The sequence below is a fragment of the Zonotrichia albicollis genome, chromosome 9, assembly GCF_047830755.1.
Source record: "Zonotrichia albicollis isolate bZonAlb1 chromosome 9, bZonAlb1.hap1, whole genome shotgun sequence".
NCBI classification, from domain to species: domain Eukaryota; kingdom Metazoa; phylum Chordata; class Aves; order Passeriformes; family Passerellidae; genus Zonotrichia; species Zonotrichia albicollis.
The window spans coordinates 26,920,815-26,948,431 of record NC_133827.1 but is presented as its reverse complement, the minus strand read 5'-3'; positions in this window follow the sequence as shown (position 1 = coordinate 26,948,431).

The window sequence follows — 27,617 nt, the reverse complement described above, 5'->3', positions numbered from 1 at the left end:
GTGCTACCTGAGGCACAGAGCTGTGCTGTAACTGATCCGGGAGCTCCAGGAGCCACAGCAGCTGTACAGACACTGGGGGGCTCTGGCTGGGCATGGTGAGGCTGGAGCAGTGCCCAGAGGCAGAGCCTGGTGCTCAGCCCCGGCAGTGGGCACAGCCAGCCCGGCCTTGCATCCAGTGCTCAGCAAGGGAACTTCACTCTACACTGGAGCCACTTCTTATTCCTATTTCTGTGTGGAAAAATAGCCCTGTGGGACTCTCTCTTAAAAAAAAATGTTTACAGAACTAATTAAGTGGAAACTGCTACTGACCTTTTAATACTAATTACTTCTGACAGTGTTCTAGAATAATTAATACAGGAAGAATAGAGCTCTTAAAGGAAACAGCTGTAGTGTGCTGAAATGCTATACCTGCCACAGCTGCCTCTCTGGCCCCACAAGGACTTTTTCAGCCCCAAATGCCTTTGCAAAGCAAAGTCACCACACTGGTCTCTATTCCTGTTCCTCCTCAGTGCTCAGCCCAGGAAACAAACACAAAATGCCCCTTTCTTCTACTGACAGCTTTACTGACTGCAAGGAAAACTGAGTTTGGGCTGACTTGCACCAAGGATTGGCTGATCTCACAACACAGACATTAGAGAATTAGATTTACTGTCTACTTCAGAAAACAAGTTATCCCAACAATTCCAGCAGCATCCCAGCCCCATCAAGCAAAGCATCCAGTCCACAGTACAGCCACATCAAGGAAACAAGCTCTAAAACAGAGAAATTGAACAAAGCAGTAAACCCTCATATTTTTAATTAAGTACAGCAACTACACAGGAACCAAAATTTCTTTATGCTACTGGATTGAGTAAAAGCCAAAAGGATCACTTATTCATTACGACTTTGCAGTAATTTCATACTTTGTTGAACAACTTAAAAGCTGTGACAGAACAAACAAGTGGCAATTTTGCTTTGAAAGGTTAAGCCTGAAAGTGAATTGGAGGCTGAGGCAATAGCTTCACTCTGAAAAATATACATTCTGTGGATTGTAGTTAAAGCTGTGGAAATAAGTGTCTTGTCAGCCCATTGGCCAAAAGAAAAAAGGGGAAAATAATTCATTCTAGGTCAGCAACATTGCTTCTCTGTACAATCACAGCAGAACAGAAATGTCCCCAGTCAGGGGTAACAGCTCCGTTCACATGGGGGTGACTCCTAGACCTAGGTAGGATTTGTCATCTAATCCACCATTTTCTTTCTGCTCAGAAAACACCCAGTTCCTGAGAAGGCCATGACTAAAACATTTTAATACATGTGTATAATTGTTTTCCACTTCATTATTCATTTCCTCTCTTCCGACTTCCCCCATCTTTCCAACAGCAGCTGCTCCCCAGTGTAGTGTTTGGGTTTCTTGCTTCTCACTTTTAAAATCAGTACAGATTGCAGCTCCAAAAATGGGCTGAGATGCACACTGCTCATTGGGCTGAACATCTGCAAGGACTAATAACTCTCACAGCATGGGAAAACAGAAGATGACCAATCAACTTATTTTGACTTTAGGTTTCTTCTTTTGCTCCTCCTCCTTACTGTTAATGCAGCAAATTTATTTGATTTTATATTTTTTTATTAGTAGCAAAGATCTATCTCAAATTTTCTCTGGTTTTCAATATTTGTGTCATTAAATAGCACAGTTCTTTTTCTCCTATTCTCCAGTTCAACCGCCTAAATGCCAGTATAATTCAAATCCTGCCAGTGGATAGAAAGAAATGTTTAAGAAAAGATACAAGAATTATGGCCTTATATGAGCATTTTCAACAACTGTGAAGACTTACTGTGACTCTACCTTTATCCAAATAGCTGTTCCTGGAAATATCCTTGAAACCCTACTTGTGAATACCACATTAAGGCTTCTCAAACACGTGAAAGATCTTTGGTTTGCCCATGACATGCACTTTCATTCTTCATTCCTCCACTTGGGCATGATGAAGATGTAACTACTCCTTTATACTTGCTTTTTGAATGAGAGAGGATGTTCTTCCTAAAAGACTTAATCTGATCAGCATTTGCACAGGATGAAAGAAGTAGAGAGTTGTATAGGCCTTAGAGGGAGCTCTGGTCCCCAAACAGAGACCAAATTTGCTCAACTACAGAATAAAAATTGCAAAAGTTTGATCTGTGGTGTACCACATGCAAAAAAAAATTCATATGAAGATTTTAATTTTGAAACTCATAAAATTTTTGTTCCTTCTCAAATTTCAACCTGTTTTGCTGCTGCTGCTGGGTTTTTTAATCCACAGCCTGTAAAGTCAAGTGTCAAATTTCTGCAGTGCCATATCCTCTCAGACATCACCAGTGTTTCAGCCTCCACCACTCCTAAGGTTACATGGTTTCCTCTGCAAAAAATTACAGCTCCTGTAAGCAGCTACTTATCAGTAGAGAATCTGTTACTTAGAAGAATCACTGCTTACCAAGGAGAGAGCTGCTCTGCAAAGCTAGAGTTGTTTGACCCCATTATGGAGGCAATCATCGAGGAACAGAAGTTTCAAACACACTTCACAATGTGGTAAGTCATCTATGGACATTTCATCCAGCTTTTATAGAAAATACTGCTCAGGATATACTTTTGTGATATAGAATACTGAACAGCATTCAATCAATTTTTCACACTGCTAACCTACAGAGTAATGCATGTGAAACACACATGTTTTATTCAAAATCCCTGATCTGAGTTATCCTCAAATACTGAAAAGAAAATCAAGAGTACCAAGAAATATTTTCCTCACTGTCAAATATTGTTTTTATACACTAACAACTATTTGCTGACTAAAGTGAGAAAACATCAATGATCTCCAAATGGCATTACATTTGTGCATAGATTAGAAATTAACTAATAAATATGGTTTAACTGTCATTTGGTTTACATAAACATAAGTGCTTAGGAGTGAAAAGCTCTTGCGCCTTTACTGTAATTTTAACACACTCTTGAGTGTACAATTAAAAGAAGATACAGCAATCAAATATCCTGTTGTTCCATGAATTGTAGAACTCTACTTTCTTTGCAACAGATATATTTCTATGACATATTCATTAAAATTTGTATGTGTGTTTATTTGTGTTTAAGTTTCTGTTCCAAAGTAGCTCAAATAAAATGGATGCCCATGGGAGCAAGCTCCTTCAGCTTTGAAAAAAGCAGTAGAAGAAGGAATTTAGGATTCATTTGTACCAGCATTTGAGCACAGAGACTTTGTACATCCAAGTTAAGCCCTTAATCCCAGCAGGCATTTTGAGAACACACACTCTTGCAACATCTCATTTGATCTGATGAATTTTATTCTCTTCAGAGAAAAATTGCCACAAGCCTGTGCCGCAAGAAAGCTGGAATGTGCTGCAGGATTACCTCATAATAATAAGCAGCAATGAAACCCTGTGGACATCCTAAAAACTTCTAAATTTACCTAAACAGTAAAGGATAACAAAACACATAAGCTGCCATGCTGGAATGGCACAGCATCAGGTGTGAGCTGGTACAGACAAGACCAAAATACCAACACAGCCACAAGGGCATCATGGCAGCCTAGTAAAGCAGCATGGGACACATCCTGTACAGCTCCTTGCTGTGATTCAGTAAGGACTGCATAAATTCCAGAAAAAAGGATTCATTTTAAAATAATTAAACAAGGACAAGGTTCTTAAAAATGAGAATTATACTCGGATGAGAAAAGTAATGTAATGTAAAAAGTAATTTTTCCTTTACCTTAAAAACCTTAAATTAAATAAGAAAAATCTTCTTAAGTTAATAAAAATTACTCCAGGCACATTCAAAAGAAATCTCCCCCATTAAATTCAGCTTTTTCACCTTTATGACAAAGCTGAAAGCCACTATAACTTTCACTGTTCTTTTGTGCAGCAGAAGTAGAACTAAATTTTGAGCCAGATAAAGATTTTTGAAGTTCAGATCTGTGATTCAAACCTATTTCCTATTACATGCTCTCAAGTAAGTACCATCATAGGAAGAGGAAAACAGCAAGAATTCTAAAGCAGTGGGATTTCCTTCGTTAATCTTTGAGAGCACTGAAGCAAGAACAACTCCATCCTGCAGTGCCTCAGACTATAACAATCCCCCAGATAAATTGTCTAAACTTTTGAGATTAGGGCTGGTTGCAACATCTTCCTGCTGATACTCTTCTGGATTTCAATGTATTTCTATCTATATTCATACTTACAGTGAAATAATTAAGAGTTATAAATTTACTAAAAGGTGATATAACCAAATTAAATGTTATCAATTAATAGACTTTACTAATTCATCATTAGTCTGAACTAGTTACATTTACAATATTATTTTAGTATATATCATTTTGGTAGATTCACTTCAGTTTCAACAAAATCCATCAGATTGTCAAGAAATTCCACCAAAATCACTGAATAGAAATACTAATGTGACAGCAGTCATATTAAATGACTCTAGGGACAGTTATTAATTCACTCTAGGGACAAAGATTTTTAATTCACTTTAACAGGACAATAATCACAGTTGAAGCATATGTGTATATAGAAATTCTTAGTAGCAAGACCTTAGCTTTGTATTTTTACCTCAGTTTCTGCCTGGTGATGATGAAAGATGATTTTTATAAGTTTACCATTGAAATAGTTAACAATCATTTTTCTTCTACTTTTATTTGCTGACATCCCATTTTAAGCACATAAAAAATGTCATTTTGCCTAAAACACTAATCTGAAAACAAATGCATAATTACTTGAGTCCTTGGGTATTTGAGAAGTGGTTTGTAAGCATATAGTTTAACATTAAAGCAGACCTACAATGCTGCATAAAACCTAAACAGTGATGATTTATCTTATTTAGGTTTGAGTTTCACTTCTGCTCTGCCTTGACTGAAACAGTACATGGAGCTTCAAGAGTATCTGCAACACCCATTTAAAAGATTCAGCAAGCAGAGAATTAAGATGGTCCTTGAATTTGCAAATTATTTGCTGAATTATAATTTGATTATTACATTTCACAGGAGTTCAAAGTTACATACATAATATACATGGCACAAAATTCTGATTTTACCACAAGAGCCATACTGAACAACCTTTCTTACTCTCAGACATGAGTACGTGCAGTATTTTGCTAGAAGCAGCAAGACTGGGAAACAAATAGTTCTCTCTGGACATGAGCAGGGTTTCTTTGAGCCCACTCCGAAGTTCTTTACTTGGCAGCAGAACTGGTTTCTCCTGCCTCAAGAATGCTCTGCAGAACAAGATCTCATGGGGAGCAGAGGGAGGCTTGGGAAGATGAGCAAATCGTGTTCCAGGATATAGGAGAGAGCAGAAGGGATAGAAAGCATCTCTTGCTTTCTTCCTTTCCCTTCCCACGGCTCACCTCTCTACTGCCATAACTTTTGTTCCTCTTTGGAATGAATAAAACATCTACTGCTATGTCCAAGGTCTGGTTCCCACAAAGAATTTATCCTATTTTTTTCCCCTCCCATCTTCTGTGCTTCCTCACATATGCCATTTCTCCTATGCCTCTGTCTTTCTAATTGTATGAATTAGAGAACAGATTAGGGTCTAGAAGCAGAGAGGTTTGTACCAGATACCACAACTGTTCTTCTTGTACCACTCTATTAGATTCAAGGCAAAGGCTCTTTGATACTGCCACCCCTTTCCTGTTCACAGATCAGCAGACAAGCAGCAAACACAGTGCTGCTTAAATTGCATAAATACCGCTCTGCAACTACTACACTCAAAAATAGTTCTGATTCCACCTGGAGCTTGTCCTTAGTATATTTTTAACAGCAGAGCTCTCCAAACAGACAAGTACTACACACTCTGAGGCACACTCATGTGACAAAAGATGAATGGAACAATGGTTTCCTACCTACAGATGAATTTATAATAATTTTTGCTTCCAAAGCAGATTAAAAAAATTATAATGGCCTCTCCATCAAAGCACCTCAAGATAGAATGATTTCTAAAAGTTGTGCAACATTTTCTTTCACATAGAATGGCTTGGCCTTCAAAAAGAAGATCAGAACAAATAGCTTTTCTGTAGCTACTCTTGTATGGAGGTAAAACAGCCATAATTATTCCCTGCAACACTGGCGGGCTTTTATCTGCCTTTCTCCTTCTCCTATTCTACCATAATTGGTTGCTGTTTGGACATTTGGTTTTTTCAAGAAATTAAAAAGTGGATGCAAGTTGCAAAGCACATCCTCCCCTTCACCTTGGGGGCTATTCTGAATGTTGGTTATAAGAGGGTTTACTGTGCATGCTCATTATTTCTATATAATAGTTACCTTCTTCTGCTAAGGCTATCTGCAACTACATGTGCTGTCATTTAGCTAATTAAACCTAGGTTATCCAAAATCCTGCAAATTTCCTGTAAATGAGAGATTCAGGCACTTAAATTACCTGATTTGACTCTGCAGTGATCATGTGAGAAAGTGGAAGTCTAATTAACAGTAGAATAATCAATTGGTTCTATCAATGTTCATTAACAGTCTCAGCCTGTTTGTTAGATAGCATGCTGTAAGACCCACAACATTCTTGTTCTCCATCAAGAAAAAAAAAAAAGTTAAAGCAAAATCCAAGAAAATCCACCCATGCAGATTTTTTTGTACTTTCCCAAATCAGCAAACACTGTCTTAGCTAAAAGGATGAATGTATTTGACTAACAAACTCTGCTAACATTGCAGAGAGGCAAACAGTCTGAAAAAGTGGTACCAATTAACACCACTTTGTAGTCTTTTACAGCAGGTGTGGTTCTAAATGCCAACACAGCCTGAACATCACACCTGCTCAGGTCTAATTAATACCATTAAGGGATTAGTGTTCTGCTCACGCGCACCCCCACGCACATGCCATGGATCCCTGTGACCTGTCTCAAATTTAAGACTTCAGTGAAAGTTTTCAATATCATTTTATTCACAATAAAGGCTACAAAGAATATAGATGTGCTGGTTTTAGTACCTGAAACTGCTTTTCCTAGAAGAGATCACTTGACTTCCTGCCAGTTGCAGTGCTGCCATCAGTATGCTAAATGTACCGTGTGTCTTCTTAAAATAGCAGCAGCCTCTGCAGCCCTGGCCCAGCAGGCAGCATCTCAGTTGTTCTGAACTGATTTATCTGATCAGGTGTCAGAAGCTGAATATCAGACCTAAGCTTCTTCCCCAGCTAACTGGGATGACAGCACTGCTCATTCCCTCAGCCATAACAATGAGCATCGGCAGAGGAACATGATTCAGGCCACCAGAACACACCAGGTCCAAAGCACAGAAATGATGTCTTTATAACTGGAGATGACCAGATCCTACTAAAGAACAGAACAATTCCCAGGAAATCTTTTTTTTTTTCCCAGTATCAGAATCCAGATTCACAGTGCACTGTGTAAGGACAACTTACAACCGGTTCCTTTCTTTTCTACCCCATGGCTGATTTATGAGTCAGAATATGACAAAGATAATGGCTAAAAAAAAAAAAAAAGCCATGTACTAGGATTCTGCCACAGTAATGTGGGAGAACAAGCCTTTTGTTTGAAATAAGGGATAGCCTCTCCACTGAAAAGAAGAGTAGTACTCAGAAAAACTGCATTTCAGCTCCTGTAATTGACTTAGTAGCAGCAGAAAGGCAAGACAAAAATATGGGGGAAAGCAAAAATAAAAGCAAGGGAATCAATGGCATGTATTCTTTGACTATCTAAAATGCCTAGTCTTTTATGATTTAGAAAACTAATTAGGAATACACTGATGCTCTAACATGTAATTACTCTGAAGCTCTATCACTCTCTCTATCCGGGGCTTTCAGCAATTGGCTGATTTACAGAGATACAGAGAGTGTTTTAGGACTACAAGTACAAAAAACTGGGAGATAATTGTAATGCCTCATCACTTTTTGCTGTTGCTTTGAATGTCCTTTAATGTTACAATCAAGAGAAACCAGCCATAAACACCTGCATTGTTTGTTTTGTTTGGTTGGGGGTTTTTAAAATATATTTCTTTCTAAAGCTGAAGGAATCCATTAATGATAGTGAAAGAGAGAATTGTAAACATGTTTCTGATAACTTTCAATAATCTGAGATAAAGACACAAGCAACAAAAAGGTCTTGGAAATGAAAGCAGAGAAACAGCCAAGTCCTTCCCCAGCACAGCTCATTTGGGTATTGCTTCTCTGAGACTGGTAGCCAATATTAATGAGAGCATTAAATAGCAAGGGAAAACAGCAAGAAGAAATCAAGTCTCAGAAAAAGCCTCAAGAAAGAAGGGCATTGATAAAATGAGTAAAATGACACATTAACTCTATTGTCCAAGGTCAGACTGAATGTGCCCCCTCACTGCAACAGGCAAACAGATTCCAACACTAAACCCAGACAGTCAGCTTTCCCCATGGCAAATGCACCAGCCAGCACAAAAATAACAGTCTTTACACAGCCTGCTAGCCTTGCTCTTATCCTGAAACTCTCCATTTCTCACTGTCCACATCAGCAGGTACAGGGTGCTTCAGCTGCATTATCTGCTGGCTTTGATGGTGTGTACAATTACAGGTTTTGCCCATTTACTGATATACTCTGCCACCCCTTAGAAGTGATCTCTCTCTCCCCACTATTGAAACAGCAGATCACAGACTCTGAAAAGACTATCAAAAAAAGGACTTTGACTTCTTACTCTGCTTATGCACATTTCCCTTTCCAGCTAGAACTGGCAGCAGACAGGTTTAATTCAATTCCCCTTAATTACACTGGCAGCTCACTTAGATTCACTGACTTCAGCTGGAGCACAATTAAGAGAATAGTGGATAATTCAGAGCTTAGAATTCTTTTTCTCCTAAAATCTGTGCAACTAATCTCTTCAACCTAAGTCACAGGCATACCTTGGAATGTATTGTTTTTTCTATCATGCGTGCAAGAAAGCTGTTAATGTTCATGTTTGACACCTTTTAGATTTTCCTTCTAAAATATTTATCAGTATAACTCCATGGAGAGCTGCACATTATTGTGTAGGTTTAGGATCAATTTCTGTGAAATTATTTTGGGAAAATTATAACTAATTAATATGAGTAGTGAATTTGCTCTCATGTTCAGTCAGCTGCAAAATTCTAATCTTCATATAACATGAACACACTGTGATGATTTTTCTGCCAGGGAGCAAATACAGGGCATTTCCCAAACAGCTTTAATGAATGAGATGAAGGATGAATGTTTGAAATAGATAAAGGAAAAAAAAAAAGGGGGGGGGGGGAGGGGGGAAAGGAAAGCAAAGGCTTGCTGTTTTTCCCAAATGCTGATGTTTGCAGCAATATATTAAATTCCTCTTAGACACAAATTATGAGTAATTGAGACAATTCTCATGTCCTCCTTGTGCCTATATAGCACTTACAAAAGAAAGATATATTTCTGTGACAGAACACAGACTTCCTCTGTTTCACCAGAATGAGTAAGGGAGAAAACAAAACACACCAGTACTCTCTTTTGAGACCATGTCTCTCTTGCATGAACTCCACTTACCTAATCAGTTCAATTTAAGACAAATGACTGCAAGTAGCTATCCCACATGTGGAAAATTATTACCGAGCATGGGAAATGCTCAATAGAAATTCAAAACTAGTAACTGGACAGACACTTAGATACTGCATTAATAAACGCTTTCTAGGATTAATAAGATTAGCAGTAATAACATTATTAATAGCACTGTTTCGGTCAAACTCTTTCCTATTCACTTTTTTCCACATAAATCTGTGTTGACTTTCATAAAAGGTTACTATGTGAAGAAACCCTCTGGGCTTTCTTTCATCAGCTATCACATGTAGTTTTCAAATTAACACACGTGCCTTTTTAAATTCATTTTATCACTTGTATATAAAGAAGACAAACATTTGAGACAAGGTCTAGGTCTACTGCTTCTCCCATGGAACAAATGCATTTCTCAGCTCTGAGTTTAGGTCTGTATTTGAACTACAACACACTGCACAATTTTGAACAACAAACAAAGCACACAGTGCAACAGAGGTACAACTGACACACAATATGCTTTTTCCAACTCAGGTAAACCCATACAAGGATGTTGCAGCCTAAATTGCAGAACAAGCACTGCCGGCCTCATCTAGCACCCCAGAGCCCCAAGCTATCCTCTGCCACTCACTGGTGAGGAAACCCAAAGCACCTGGCTTTGGGATAGCTCAGGGAGTACTTGAGCACATTTTCTCTTTTTACCTCCCATTTCAGAACAGCAGGGCCCCCCATGCTGGAGATCTCCTGGAGCACCTGAACAGATCCACACTGGAGCTGGCTGCAGCTTGGGGCTCCACAGGGCTGAAATGAGTTGTTTTGCATAATCCTCACTGCACAAATGCATTCCAGCACCAACAGTGCTGTTGCAGATATCAAGAGTTTTGATAATCTAACTAGAAAATGCTTATTGTCAGCTGTGGTGCCAGAACACTGGGGGAGTGAAGCAGAGGGAGAATAATTTAATTTCAAATGCTGACTCTTATCTTCAGTTCTGGCTTGCCCCTCTCCTTTTCTTTTGTTTGCATTACCAAACCAAAATAAGATTCTTGTGTGCATTTTAGTTTTTTGCTCAACCATGTTTTTGAGAGAAAAGAAAAAAACTGTTCTTCACCTACAAAATCCACTGGCTGATGAGAAGGATGCTAAGGGTATCTATCCTATGGCCTGTTGAGAAGATGAACAGCAGGATTCGCTTTACCCACACACACAAGTAAAGATTCTTCTCCCATTTTTTCTTTATTTATTACCAACCAGTGACAAACCCACATTTCTCTTTCTAGGTCAACTGGGATAGGTTAGGACTTTTGACTTAACAAAAAGTAGTTGAAAATCCCATTTGGCTTTTCTCAAGCTTTCAGAGATCATATTAAAGCATCTTTCTGGCTTTGATCCTCTATAAATTTTTAGAGTCAATGCTCCATCATTTTCCCCACATCCATCAAAGAGATAGGAATGCAGCTTTCTTCCTCTTTTTGTGGACTTGACCCTTTGGAGAAAAGTTACTTACACCATAGTATTCTAAAATTATGAAAGCTTTTCTATCTCGTGTCTGCCATAGAGAACGTGAAGTTTTCTTATGTAATACAAATACAAAATCTGCAGTTTGGGATTTCCATGTCTTAACATTCTGGCAGCAGGAAATTGTGAGATTCCTCTTGCACCAGACAAAATTATACTACTGTTATGGCAAGGAAATGTTTTGGGGTTTTTTGGTTTTGCATTTTTTAGCTATGTAACCATGCCTGTATGTTATTTTGAATTGAAAGGAATACATGAACAGAAAAAATACTTTTTGCTTATTTTAGTTGTTTGAAGCTATACAAATAGAAATTAATAAATGTCATGATTTGCAAAAAGCAGCTTAACACTAGTTTAAAGACGTATATAGAATCCTAGGCTAGTGTTACCCTGATTTTCAATTATAACCAAAGAGAAATATAAATACATATTTAAAACCCATTTATGTTTGTCTCTGAAACACATACATGCACGAACCCTGAAACCTGTAATCTTTTTCAGTAGTCTTTTTGGAGTTATTAAAAAAACAAACCAAACAAAACAAAACAACCACATGCAAAAAAGCTAAATAAATACATTAGTACTTTGTTCTCCCTTTTACCTACATAATATGCACTGTCACTTTGCAATGAATAGATAAAAAGGATTAAAACTGCATCTGTTTCCCCTACAGATTAAGAAGATTGCTGAAAGGCAAAGTAGAAGCTGGCTTCCCTACATGTCAGCTCTCATATAAAACATCCTGTAGCAATAGGACAATTGTGATGAAAGCTGAATGCCAACCTTCCAGCTGAAAACAAATCTTGTTGGGAAATTAGCTGTAAGAAACACCACAGTTACCATGATTGTCTTTGTTTATCACATGCCACAATATTAATTTGTTACACAATCATAACACTTCTGAAGCATAATTTAAAAGTATGTGTTTGTTTACTTGCAAAAACAAGAAATTCACATATTAAAATCTTTTTGTTTTTGTAGATGTTTGATAGCTTGGAAGAAAGCATCCAACAGCACTTGGTATTCAAAGCAGAGCCTTTCAAATCATGATGACATCTTGCATGTATTATTTACCTTAGTATGTACAGGGCAAGGTCAGACAGACAGCAACACTTAATGTTTCCAAATACCAGCCCATGTACAGGTATAACAAAATCACCATAAATATCTACCAGAAACACACATCTTAACCCCTCCAGCAGAATCAGACTGATATCTGCTGAGCTGCATTCCTTCAGCATAAAATGTCACAGCTGGAGATCTTTACATCCTCTCTGGCACCAAGGCTGGGAGCCTTGTGGAGGAGCTGAGGGTTTGCACCATCTCAGCATCAGCCCATGAGCTCCCTGAACATCCCGAGTGCTTAGTGACAGTGACAGCTCCACAGGAACTACTGACTTTTTATTTGATGGCAACAAAAAGTTTACCAGGGTGATACTGCAAACACAGTAAGATCCTTGTTCTTCAAACATTTTCTCTGATCCTTAACAGAATTCGCTAAGAAACTTCTCCAGCTTAACACAGAAATACTTTTAGGTCTGTAAACCAGGCAAGGGTGACCATGAGCTATGCCCTGAAGAGAATGATAACAGCACTTGATGCCAGGCATTCTTGTCTAGTCTACTACTATTCCATTTCATGCTTTTTGAGCTTGATGCACAAGGTTTCTTTTTGTAAAATTGATTGCATTATTTCACTGGAAACATTAAAATATGTCAAAAACTGCAGTGCAACTTACTGAGAAAAAAAAATACAGTAAATGGTCTAGCATTTTATACATAAATGAAAGGTAACCTTGGATTTAACCGTGCACTTGTTAAACAAATACAAAATATTGTCTTTATGATGTATTATTGAGCTTTTAATTTTGCTCTCAATTTGTTGTTGTTAGCTATAAGAACATGCAGCAAATCTGGGTTTTTCCATTGTCAACTTAGAGAAGAAAAGAAATTTGGGGGTTTTAAATTAAATGGCTATTTTCTATTTTTTTTTATAAGAGGAAAATCTTCCAGATTAAGCTCTGACCATACATCATTTTATGTTAAATAAAGCCAAGAAAAGCCCACAAATTTAAATTACCACCAGGATTCACCAATTTTTCTTCTCTGAAAAATATTTACAGCTTGGTTTCACCTAAATTTGCGGGGACTGGGGGCATGGTTAGGTTGGGGTTTTTTTGCCATCTTTTGCAGAAGCCACAGTAGCCAGCTGAGGAAGGTGGGTGGAGGCTGAAAAATAGTCCTTCTATAGGATGCCTCTGTATGACAGCCAAAAGCCACAGTGCTGTTTTCTGGTTTCCATTATGGTCTGCACTCCTGCCTTTCACTTGTAAAGCTGGCAGCATAAATGGGGCTGCTCCTTGCTGGACTCGTCATAAGTATTTGGGATACTAAAGGAGCATTTCTTTGAGTGTGCTGTGCCATGACAGAGACCAAGGATCTCTCTGAGCTGACACAGTGCTCTTTGGGAAGCCAGGAGTTTTCAAAGCCACATCAGCCCACTTCCAGTGTAACCCACCACACACAGAGGTTTTAGACAAAAGGCAAACAGCCCTGCCTCTTGCAGCTAACACATCAATTTAGGGGAAGCAGCTTCCATTATTGTTGTCAAGAAGCATCAAAAGGAATGAAGGCACCAGAATAGATCAAACATCCAGCTATGTCTTGCTGAGAGTTATATATACACTTCAGAGAGGGGTATGGCTGGTCAGAAGAGCAACAGAAGGCAACACAGGGTGGGTCAGGACACAAGCAAGGCTTGTTAGCAGGTGGTCTAAAGACTCCAATGAGCACCTGAGCCTGAGTACATCTCTGACAGCCCTTGGAAAGAATCAGTTCCTCCTAACCCTGCCAAAATAGGAAAATAATAAAACTGAATAAATTAATTGAAACTATTAGCAGTGTTTTAATCTTTTTTTTTTTATATTGAGCCTGTATGAGGTATAAGCCAGGAGCTACAGCTTCTACCTCTCACACTGTTCTTGCTTCCCTCCCCACACCACTTTTGAAAGCACAGCACAGATGCTTTCCCAGCAGTGTGTTGTTCTGCTGCCAATTTCTTTGTCTTGCTTGCACTGTCACCAACTGTACTCTTCTGGGGGTAGCCTTTTCTGATTCTAACAAGATGTATTTCACAAATCACAAATTAAAGCATCGCAACAGGTCTCCTGACATGAACAAAAAAATTGTGCTTGCTGGAGCACGAGCACAAAGGAGGAAGAGATTCATTGCCACCAGACATATATGACTACAAACAGAAGTACTGCTAAAATTTATTTTAAAATCCAGTTATGTGAGAGTTCTAGAAGACATGTCAAAGAGATGGCCTTAATACAGAAGCGAAGACAGCAATGGTCATGGCACACCTGCTACTTCATGCCTCTGCAAACCAGAGGAGTCACTCTGCCTAATTACTTTGAGTCACATTGCTCTCAAAATATTTTACCATATTTTATAAAAACATGGTGAAATATTTAAAACACACCGGACTCCTGTTAAATGGGAACTACTCATTCTTAAGTTACTTCTACAACTAGGAAGTTTAATATCTTTAATATTAACAGAAAATTAATCTCTAGCTAAAATACCTTAAAGCTACCCAGTTATTGAATGTAAATCTAAATGAGCTACTTAGTTCACATCAGTTCAAGGAAAAGAATAACTTGTTACATGTGTTTTGGGATCCATGTTAACTCTCCAAAGCATATTGTGAAAGATATCCCAGATTCCTTATTAGCAAGTTTAAATAAAGCAGCATTACTTTTTCTGTGAAGATCCTTTTCCATCTGCATGTTCTATGATGCTACTTTTTATATAATAGGTTTCTCATTCATATTTATAGATGCAGTATAAAAAAAAACCACAAACATTCGATTCATTAAAATTCCTCTTAGGTCATAATAAAATTAAAAATAAGAGAACAAGAGGGAAGACAAACATTGCAAGCTCCACAATAATGTTATTAGGTTAAGGACATGACAATTAACAATCCATTGTCTGTGATTTTATTTCTACAGTAGTTTATTGTTGTTAGAGAAGTAATGACAGAGCCTGGTTCACGTGACTGCACACAGGTATGCAGTGCTATAGATGAACATTTGTTCACTGCCTGAGGTAAGTCACCCTCAGTAGATACACTCAGGGCTCCAGGAGCATTTTGGGGCTCAGCCATGAACCAAAACCAACAAGAACCATGCACACACTAATTTCTTCAGGCCCCCTACAATTACCAGAGTCAATAATTGTCTCTCTTTATGGCAATAAACCTCCTTGAATAAAATTTTGTGCAAATGACATCTGTTTATTTTACATTGATCAATATAGAATATTTTGCTCTCAATACATCTCAATGCTAAGAACTTTAGACATATTCTATGTATTTCCTAGTGCAATGTCCTGCATATCATTGGTTGTTCTAAATCACAGATATTTCTAGAACCCTTATTTGGTTTAAATCATGAGAAATGGCCATTCTTAAAGCTGGAATTCCTAAACCGCTCTCATGTCCCCCTAATCTTTGAAGCACAATTTTCCTGAGAGCTCCTGATGCTCTGACAGTCCCCATTTGAGTGTGAGCAGAAGCAAAGCTCTTGCTCCTGGGTGTGACCATGGCTTACATGGTTCTGTTCCATCTGGCGATACTCTGACAGCTGAAATATGAGATTTCACCTCATTTTTGCTCCTTAGTGTATTGTAGGCAGCACACTGGTACTATTGATTTAGTACAGGCACCCTGGCCTTTATAGGTGACATTTCATCTTTCATATTATTAGGTAGCTCCATCTTTATAATAAACACAGATTAAGTTATCCATTCATTAGAAATCAAACACCACTGTCTTTCCACCTCTTCTCTAATTTGCTTTTCTGCTTCATTTTTACATGTGCATATCACAGTGCATTATTTAATTACTTCAAAATTTAAGTATTCAGATGGAAGAGGTCTGCTACATATATCTGAGCTAAATATAACCCACTTCTTGCTAGACTCTTTCCTCATTTAATATTATTTCAGACAAATCCAGTAACAGTATGTTTAATCTAACACAGAGGTACCACACAAAGCTGAAACAGTGTAGATTTCTGGGGGTTTTGGGGTTTTTTTCCCAGTTTTTGTTAGCTTGCATTTGTTTGGTTTTGGGGTTTTTTTCTTCATTTGGGAAACTTTCACTTGTATTCTGCTTATCTTATGTGTACACTGTCTCCAACTGCATTTTGAGTTTTCTTGATGACAATGCAAGAGACACCAGAGGTACTACATAAATTTCTGTTACACTTAACTGAATGGCAGGAGTGAAGAACATTCCCTAAAATTAGACTGACTGTTTCCATGGAAACAAGAGAGCACAAACAGAATTGTAATAACTTGACTTCATAAAATCAAAATAAAAGGCATCTTTATATATTTTGTTGACAAAAGGACAGAAGCCAGTAGTTTATTATTTATGGGATTTCACCTTTAGGCATATTTCTGATCCTTATTTTGTTCAGAAGAAATGCGTTGTTGCTTTTGAGGTCGGGAAGGCTCAGATTGGTATAAAAGGTATAGGGTACCACTGTTAACAAATATTATTGCTCTCCCAAATAACACAGATGAGAGCTTGAACATAGAAACACAGTTGAAGACATTAAGACTAATTTTCAAATGGAATTTAGCATTCATCTTCAGAAAAACAAAAAAAAAAAAATCAGAAAAGGGTGAAGGATACCTGTTTCCAAATTGTTAGCAATGGAAATCAACCTCAACCCAGACACTGCCACAGTGATACAATATCTTTTCTCTGTTAAAGAGGAGAACAAAAGGAAAATAAATACACCCCCCAACATGGTGGGTGGGGAGAGGACTGGAAATTGTTCAGGAAAACATTTAGGAGTGATTTGATAAACACAACGGTTGATTTTGTGAAATCCCTCTAGCCCCCTGCCCCAATGAGATGAACATTCCCTACCGATGTCCTCCTGGAACCCCCACCCCAGGATTTGATAAGGTGCTCCAGAAGCAGAAACAATTTTTAATCGTGAAGGATTCCCTCTCTTCCTATTGGACAGGCCGTTTGTTCCCACAGCCAAGGATTTGGCATTTGTTTTCCATTTGCACTAAAACAAACTACTCCTTCACTGTAGCCCACTAAGGGCTTCAGATCTAGACACAGAACTCCCCATTGTCCATTGTCCTCTCACATTGTTTGATTGTTTGATTGCTCACTTGTGTATCATATGCAAGTTTTAATCATTATTTTAGCAGTTTTAATAACTACTTTGAAAATAACAATGTCAAATGTCACAGCCTGCACAAACCAAAAAAAGCAGTTCCCTGACAGTGATTGCTACTTGACAATTATCTGAGTTTTAATCCCTTCTCTATGTAATGGTGAGATTTTTATCATTCTCATTTCATAGGCAAAATTCTGACCATCAGCAGCTCACATTTTCTGCAAAAATAGTTATATCAGCACTATTGCCTGGCATCAGTTAAACTTGTAACCCAGAGAGAAGAGACAGATCCTTTCAAAGTAATGATCTTCTGGTTGTTTAGCAATACACTTATTTCTTCTTTTAATACTTTGTTATTGAATCCTATAACAACTACTCAAAAATATATGAAGAATCAATGACTGATTGTTCCTCTCTACCTTCAGCCATCACAAAAACAGATTTAGCTTCCTTCACTTTCAGGCAATTCTTCCAGTGTTCTGAAATGAGCTAAACAGATCAATAGGCAATAGCCTGCACAGCTCCTCAGGCAGCCCTCTCAAAACTTCGTGATGTGAGTTTGTTAATGAACTCTAGCTCATTGTATGATGTGAATTCTGGTAGTTTTAGCATCTATACTGATATCACCTCTTTTTAGCCCCAGATAAGGAAGAGGGGTGAAAAAAAAATCAATGCGTCATTGTTTAGAACAGACTGAAAGGAGAGGCAGCCTGGGACAACAGGGATTTTCCTGCTTCAGGTATTGTGCTGTACCTTGTCAAAAGGACCAAGGAATAATTCCTGATAGGGTTCATCTCCTTTAGCTCTAGGACTGGACATCAGTATGGAAAGAGACTGATGGAAAGCACCAGCATCAAGAACTTCTCACAGATTTGCTTTCAATCCCCCTGTATTTGGATTTGCCACCAAGGAAGTGAAAGACACCCATGATTGGGCATCTATTCAATTTTACTTCCAAATTCCAGAGGAGCCCCAGAATGAAGATGTTGGCTCTACTCTCATAAAGTAAAATAGCATGAACTTGATTATAGTATTGGAAGGATATAACAAAAGACAAAGCATAAAAAGAATAAAGCATAACACCTATTTAAGATGGCCACAGAACTTGCTTCACCTTGATTAAGTTAAATTTTGTTGATTTTTTTAGTTCAGTTTGTGGAGGGTTTTTGGGGGGTTGCTTTATTTTATTGTGGGTTGTTTTGGGGTATTTTTTAGTGATATTCTTAGTCTGCTTAATGATTTATTCTTAACCAAAGGGGAAAAGTTACTTCATAAATTGATCCAAAATCATATTGACAGCTGGTGGGACTGATACAAGTATTTGTACAGTAGCTTTTCCCTGTAGGGTTCCATCTCCTCTAGCATCTCCATTTTAAGTTTATGTCATTAAATTTAACAGCTTTATAAATACAACCTATACATTTAATTCCTTTATGTACTTATGTATTTACTTTCACGCAGACTATCCAAATATAGCAATAAATTAGCATCTTTTGAACAAGCACTAGTAAGGCATTATTTTTGTTAGAATTGGGGTTTTTTTCTTTACTTTCCTACTCTAACTGGCTGAGTATTTTATGATTTTTCAATGCTATCTTCATTGGCAAGAATAATATTCTGTGACACAGATCAGGAAAGGAACCAAAAAGAAAAAAAAATGTGAAACTGAACCTGTGAAAAGAGAGCATTTATCACAGTACTAATCTAAGACTGAGAATACTGAAATGCAAAAAAGATGCCCATTCATCTTCCACTGCAACTTGTAAGAATAAGAAAAACAGTTTTAGAAGTGATTAACTGAGGTGATCTTCAGAAAAAGTCACAGGTGAAGATGCAAGATTTTACTTTATTTTCCAGATCTTTCTCAATTCACAGGATATGGCCTTGAACATAGTTTACTTGCCTGTATATTAAAATCTAATCTAAAAATCACAGTGAAATTGCAATACTGCCTATAAAATTCCTTTCTATGCCTTCTTCTCAATATCTTCTCTCCATGACTTTTCAAACAACACAGAGTCCCATGGGAGGTTAAACAGCCCCATGTATGCTGCTGCAAGACTAATAACATCCCAAAACATTTTCTAAGCTCAAACCACACTAGCAGTGTAAGAAACATGGCATAAACAAACATACATGTCTTTTAATACCATATTAAAAAAACTCCAAAGAACACAAAGTCTTCATATGAATTAGTTATCAGAATTTTTCATAGATAAAAATACATTACAGAGGATGAATAAAATGAGAGTGTGACACTATATAAATACAACTAAAAGATAGAGATTGCAATTATCTGTAACAAATCATTAATAGGCTTTGAATTCAGTTAGACCATGAAATCTCAGATGCCCTAGCTTTTTCCTTGTCAGCCTGCTGGCACAGACCCTTACATCAAGGACTGTGCAGTTCAGAGCTTCCAACCATCCCTCCCAATTCAGGGCACCAGGAGAGCAGGATCAAAGAGCTGGAATTAGAAATGGTGCAGGGATGCTCTTTTACAAATGTAGATATGAATTTGCCATTCCATTTTGTGGTCTGTAGTGAGGCATTGTAACTGAATGTGACAGAACACTGTAGGAGAGCAGTTCTGCTCCACAGAATTGCAAGGGAAGAGAAGTGGGTAATGCTGATGCTTTACAACTGTAGGCATGTTTTTCCACAAATAAACTCTATCCAAAAACACGCGTACACAGCTAGAAGTCAAAGGTACTAAGGCTTCATTTCAGGGAGATGGAAAGGCAGAAGAAAACACAATTACAACAGAAATATTATCTTACAACCAGCACCAACCTTGCCATTGATATGCCCAATTACAGCAGATTTCTCCTAACAGCTCAGGTGTGCCACACCTTACAGGGTATGTAGCCCTTCCACCTACAGATTCTGACAATGTAATAAGATGAAAGGATGAGTGAGTGTCTCAGATTAGGAAGAAAGTTTCTCCGGCAGTTGTCCTTACTAGAATTTCCTGCAAAACCAGACCTCTGTTTGGCAAACTTTTGGCATTTGTTTTCCATTTGCCCAAAACAAAAGGCTCCTCCACAGCACTCAAACTTTAGCACTCAGATGCAGTACAGAAAATGCTCTTGAATTCCAAATACCAGGTAAAACTATAAACATAGAGCAATACAGAGACTAGTCAGGGATGGATAAGAGAGATGAATGGGTAGGAGTTACATGCTAGAATTTAAAAGATCCTTTTGATAAAAACTTTGCCAGACAGGCCCATTGACACTGAATGATTTGTTTCTATGAACTTGTATTTACTTGGGGGAAATTGTGAAAAATCCAGAGCCATACCTGGCCTGCAGAAACCCTTTACCACCACCTAAGTACAGGGAAGAAGGAGGAACAAAAAACTCAGGAAAATTGCTGACTCCACCTTTCTTATGTGCAAGAGAAACTGGATCTTTTACCAGCTGCTTCTGCTGATGTTTACAGCTCAGGAAATCTAACATAAGAAAATTAATTATGCCAGCCCCACAGATTCATTCCCAAGGTTAATTTGCAGTGTACATTTCCCTTCACATTTTACAAGATGCCCTGAAAAAACTGCAAAAGGATTGGTAAGAAAAATCCTACAAGCTTGCTGCAGGTAAGAATGCAGAGCAAGCAGCTACTTCCAAACTCCTTCCCTCCACCTCTTACTGTTTGTTCTTCTACCACGAGCCACAGCCATGATCGCTGCATGTGAGATCATGACTGCATTACCCTGACAAAGTTGAGTCAGGTTTGAGGGCACTTCACCATTTCCAAGAGCCCTCAAACCCAGCTCAACTCAGTCAAGGTAAAGCAGTCATGATCTCACATGGAGAACCCCCCAGCCTCTCATTCCTCTGTGCTGTATTTGACCCAAAACACCTTTGTGGCCTGGGCCTGCTTGCAGCACTGCTGTGGTGTGCAGAACAACTTGCAGAAAACCACTGGCTCTGCAGCTTGGCTTGTCCCAAGGGACTTGACCACAGCCTCTGCCACTGAATGAATCCCATCTCCTGGCCTAAGTCCCAATGAACTTGGAAGAAACAGAGGAAGACTAAAGATGTCAGCATGATATTTTTGCAAGTTCAGGTTCAAAGACACACCTCAGCTAAACTATTCCCCTTTTGGAAGTGAAAAGGAGATATAAATGTTTTCTTCAGCTAAAACACAGGTCCCCACTGCTTTACAAGCTTTAATCAACAAACAGATAAGCATATTCCAAATCCTCTAGAACATCAAGGGGCTATTTATCACTTTTAATGCAAAACTAGAACCTTTTCAGTGTCAGTATACTCATCCCAAAGCTGGAATTGCTTCATTTCCTCTTTTACTAAATTATTTTAGAGCAGTTTGTGATACTGACTTTTTTCCCCTCAGCCACATCACAAAGCCTACGTATCACTGTTGAACAACAGGACTCAAATACTTTAAAGCAAATAACACAATGCTGGCAGAGAACAAAGTCAGAATTTCTTCATTGGCATCCTTGAGCTCTCCAGGCACCTGACCCATAATGAGCTGGGGCAGTACCTACCAGAAAGAACAGGGCCCTCTGAGTTTCAAAGATTTGTTTACATGGGATTTTATAGACAATATGAATCTCAGAGATACTGGAGTACAGACAAAACTTAAATTCCTAAATTAATAGTAGCCAAGCCATACCTCTCATTTTGGTCTCTGTCACCACACATTTTGATCAATAGCCCAACATGACTGTTCATGAAATAATGGAGAGAGGTACTGGGCAGAAAAACACCAATATTTGGCAGAGACTCCCTTCTAAGCCTTTCCTCCCATGGGGGACTTGTCTCTAGTATTGGAGAACTCTCTCTGCAGAAGAATTACCAAAGAAAAAGAAGTCAGATGATATTTTCATCTTATTGTAAAACTCCCATACCTTCTCAGTGATTTCTCATGGGCAGTTCCTCACAATAAAGTCTAACTCCCTCCTCAACCAGCTCATCCACTCTTTTATAGCACTCATGCTTATTGGACACAGCTGTGGCCTGTTAAGGGCAGGCCTGTTCCTAATCTTTGGTAATTAGTGCAGCTGAAACTCCTCAGGGGTGAGATTGCCTTCTGCACTATCTCTATTCTCTTACATTCTATCCCCCAGACAAGATGACAGAAAAAACAATCTATAATTTACAAACCATTTTCACTTTTTTCCTCTCATGCATTCCATCCTTCATATATCTCCTAACACAAAATCTCTGGTTCAGCTCTGCCTTCACTTCCTATACATGACAGATAACCTCCTGCCTCATGGAGATCTGTGTGGAGTTACTTATGATTTTATAAAATAAGAGTTTAGTCATGTCTCTTAATATATGCAACATGTTTAGAAACATGTTCACTGTTATCCAATTTTTCTTTTGTAGCCAATCTGCACTTCTATAAGATATGTTTTGGTTTGGGAACCTTTTAAAATAATTACAATGATTTTATCTAAATTTAGAAAGATTCTTGCTAATATTTATTCATAAACCAACAGTTTATGAAACAGTTAATGCTTTATCACAAATATTTTTAACAAGAAATCTGCAGAATAATTGCCATGAACTCCCTTATCAAAATGACAAAGATAACAACAGCTAAGAAATAACCCATGCACAGAAAACCTCTATACCTTATTTCCCAATAATTCATGATTAGCCACAGATAAAGCAAAAGCTCATCTTGTTCAAAAACATAAAAAATATCCTGCAACTTCAACTTCCATTAAAAGCCTAAGGAAGAAAATATTCTAAATTTTCCAAATGGAAAACTAAAAAAATCACCACAAGAGGAAAAAAAAAATTCAAGCTTTTGAAAGGATGAAACTGAGAAGCAATTTTCTAGAATTGTCAGCTTGCAGAGGCTTCAATTACATGGATGTGGAATTTGCTTTCATTTGCCCTGTTTGAGGACTTGTTGCTAGTCCTACTGCAGTCTCTACCAGCACCACTAATGAGATCACTGCATAAAAGTTCAGAGTTGAACTGCACTCACAGTCAGAATATGTCTATTGCAGAAGCACATTTAATTATATTATCAAGTTTATGTTTATTGCCTCTTGAATTTTATATCACATTCTGTCCATTTACAACTGAATTATTCTTCTCACAGACAGCTACAGGAGAAGTAAAAGACAAGGCTTGAAGAATGAGTCCACGCTTCAAAATATAATCATTCAAATGAAAAACATGTGGACAAAAACAAACAAACAAAAAGAATTATTTGTTTTTAAACTGCAGACAGTCATGTGTATCAAAGCAACACAGAGGCACACCTGCCCTGCCAGGACGCCTGCTGCATATGAGCAATGTGGGCTCAGTAGGATTCCCAACAAGGAATGCAGTGTTTTCTGCACCTCAAACTCTGCCCACACAGACTCAACCTGCAGCACCCAGGGCACTAAAGAGTCCAGTAGCAGGCAGGGCACAAAAGGAGTTCCCTTTTCAGAATAATAAAACTTTTAATGCTATTTTAGTGCATTTCACCTTCAAAGCACAATTTCTCAACCACCATATTTAGTTTTGTTTAAAAGCTGAACTGTCTGCAAACAGCACACTGTGCTGCACAGAAGCTGGTCTTCATCAGAGTGAAGTCTCAGCAGTACCACATTGTCCCTTCCAGCCCAGTCTGTGAGAAAAATATGCACTGTGGAAACAGCCTGTGAGAAGGAAATAAAATTATTAACAAATACATTATTATATTAATACTCAGATAAATTAATAGATAATTAAATTGATCTTATCTATTCTTTGCTCCCTCACTTGCACTGTAACTTCACACACGTATACTCCAAGAACTCTTAAAAACACTAATGCTTTAAGACAATGTAGGAAGATTCTCCATCATGTGTTACTCCTTTGAAAAGATCTTAGAGATATTTAAATACAAATGCCTAAATCTCTTTTCAGTTGTTTGTGTTATTCAACACTTCACTTCTTAACACTTTAGGCTGTAATGAGTGTTTCTAATGTTTTACCTCTTATTTCACTTTGCAGTGAAACAATTTCCAGTATGTCTTTGTGTATGAGAGCAATAAAAATACTAAACTGTAATTTTCACTAATAGAGAAAGTTCCCATGATTTCTGTGCTGCCTTCATCTCAGGTAATTGCTCTGAAAAGCTGAACAACAAATTTTCTCTAACATTTTGAAGTAATCGAGAGGAAGATCCAGTTAGTCACTCACAGGCAGGAGGTCAGGCCTCCTGTCCTCCTCCTGCTGCACACACATGTCCCCACACGTGTTGTGAGAGGATGTGAGCCCCAAGGCAGCTCATGTGCCAGCCCTGCCCACAAATGTGTAATTAAGACCCCAGGAAAGAGAAGACACAGGTGGCTGCAAAACAAAGTGCATCCAGAGAGGTTAGGTGAGGACACATACAGGTTCAGCATGTTGGTGTTACTTTAACAGCTTCTGCTCAACTGTCTGAGTCCTCTCTGACAGACCTGGGGCTAAAAGTCTGTCTCCCTGCTCTTTGTTCCTGCCTGTTCCAGATGGGCTGTGGAGTTCTGATGGGGAGAGGGAAGGAATAAAATACTAATAGCCACAGCTACTCCAGTACAATAAAGGGAGTCAGACTGCAGCCAAACATCAGTGAAAAAATTATAAAAATTGTATTTTCCTTTCCTCATACTGGGGAAACCCAAATAGTTCCCTTGACGCCTATATCAAACCCAACCCAAGTAAATCAAAATGTTCTGCTCTTTTAGAACAACTGTCTGAAATTACTATGCAGTGCTTAGCTTCATGTGTGCCACAGCAGCTCTCCTACCTCCATGGGCAGGAGTGAGGAATAGGAGCTGTGACTTGCAGGATGCATTTCCCACTTCCCTCTTGCCGACCTTTAACTCTGTGCAGCAGTACCAACATCTGGCTGCTCCCTCTTGAAGCTGTGCCTAGCAGGTGAAGCCCAACCACACACTCACTAAAGTCAAATGGAAATTAACCATATGTGTATGAAGCCAAAACATGCATATGCCAGACAGAAAAATGCAGAAATCATGATTTTAGTCCTTGTTTTAGAACCCAAACTACACAGATACATTTTTAGCACATACTTGAGACAATTTTGCAGAAGGCAAAACTCTGCAGCCCCAGATTTCTGAGTGGATGAACCTTTCTCATGAACTCCAGTAGTACAATTAACAGTTTAAACATTAAAAAATGCAATAAATGGGGAAAAAAAAACAAAGAAAGGTTTCTTTCTAAGAACTGTTGATAAACATGAGTTTTCTGTGATTTCAGATAGTTTATGTCTGGCCCCTGTGAAAAGGCTACCAAACGTATTTTCTGGTTCCACCAGGGAGACTCTCCAATGGACTTTCACTGCAATCAGCTATTTGCACAAGTGCTTCATCCAGCTAGGAACAAAACCCAAAGAATCCAACATGATTTGTCTGGCAATCAGGTATTTGCAGTCAGGCTCTGGATTGTGCACACAGACACACTTCACAAGTCATCAGTCTGGTAATCAAATACTGTTGTTATATAATAAATTTGACTAATGGGCACAGAGCACCTGCTGGTTTTGTTGCTGCTGCTATTACTAGCCAAATTTTATTAGCAAATAAAAGCTAATAGGCTGCTTTTCTTCCATTTCAGTAACTTGTGATAATGGTGACATTAGGATCCCTGTTCTGAGCATATAATTTTTAAGCTCTGTCTACACTTTCATGAGCACAATCAAGCTTGTCAAATCTACTAGCCTAGGAATTTTCATCTTTTTTCTCAGCTGAATTATTTATGCAGCCAATATTAAGTAAAGAACATTTAACATATAAATGTTTTATATCAACTTAATTAAAAGTTCCCAGTTCTCAGTCACTCAGTACGGGCCCAGGTAATTTGCCTAATTTTTGTCTTCAGGGGCTTCTCTTATGAGAAATCTAACCACACTGCATCTGTTAGGAATGAACAGTTTATTGAAGTGATATGTAATTTTTTTTAACCCTAGTTGTATTTTGGTGACTAACTGAACTATGGATCTTCATCACAGGCTACATGAAAAAAGGTTCTTGCTGGAAAAGACAAAGAGTATTTTTTCCCTGAAAGGTAATCTAATAAGGTGTGACAATAAAAGAGCTCTGCCAATGCCCCCTTTTCCATTGGAACTTCTTCCACGCTCAGCTGATGAAAGCTCTCAGTCCTCATGGGGCAGCAGGGTAGCCCAGAATCACAGAAGGGTTTGGGTAGGAAGGGATTTTAAAGATCATCCAGTTCCAACCACCTGCCATGGGTAGGGACACTTTCCACTGGACCTGACTGACACACCTGGCCTTACCTGAATGCTCCCAGGGATGGGGCACCCACAATTCTCAGCAACCTCTTGAGGGCCTCACCCCCTTCACAGTAAGGAATTTCTTCCTACTATCTAATCTAAATAGACCCTGTCAGTTTAAAGTGGTGATTCTTCACTGAGCAGAGAGCTGAAATTCTTAAGAAAATAGAGGACACAACAAACTGGAAAAAAAAACCCAAACAGAACAAACAAAACATCCTAGAGTTTAATGTAAAAGTATTGAAGCCAGGCAGAGATTTTAAAGAAAATACTTGCTAAAGACATAAAAGCCAGGATGCATTCTGGATAGTGCTTGAAGGGCAGGCAAAGCATTCAGAGAAGCTGAAACCATAGAAAAAAAAAAGCTCAATGATTTTTCTGTGCTGATGTTCATAGGGCAGAAAGAGCTGTGGGAACCTTCTCACCCCAGAGCATTCCTAAGAATCACCAGGTCACATCTAAGAATCCATTAAAATCTGCAGTGCCTGTAGAAGGCTTAATTATTGAAATCAAATTAATCAAGCCAAATCACCACCTGAACAACATGCCTGATAATATTCAGCCAAGAGTTTAAAAGAATTTCTTAATGAAATGTCTGTTTACTACCTGCTACTCTATAAAGCCCTATCACTGAAACTGACTTCCATAGGAGAGATGAATGTTGGCAAGGTTGATCCAAGCAACTACAAACCTTGACAAAAGCTTTTAACTTGCGTAGAGAGGTTGAAAGTAAAATAAATAATAAATTTGGTGGTTACATTCAACAACATAACAGAATGGAAAGCAAAACAACTTTTCTCCTTTTTCAATAAATATTTCAAATTTATTAAGTTTCTGAACTTGCAAAAACAAGATCGCATAGTCCAGCCATAGAGGATCCTAGATCTTCTTTAAAAATTAATTTAGAAAAGTCTTTAAATGACCTTTAAGAAAAATAAAATGTCATTGGGTAAGAAGGAACATCCCCTGGCAGACTGATAATTTGCTAGAAGACAGAAGGCAAATTATAAGAATAAACAATTCTCTTGTTGATGATAATTTAGTCATGGTAATAAAGACCATAACAAACACAGATGAATTCCAGAAAGACCTAACAATGCTGAATGAGTCATTAAAAGGCAGATGAAATTCATCATCAATAAATGA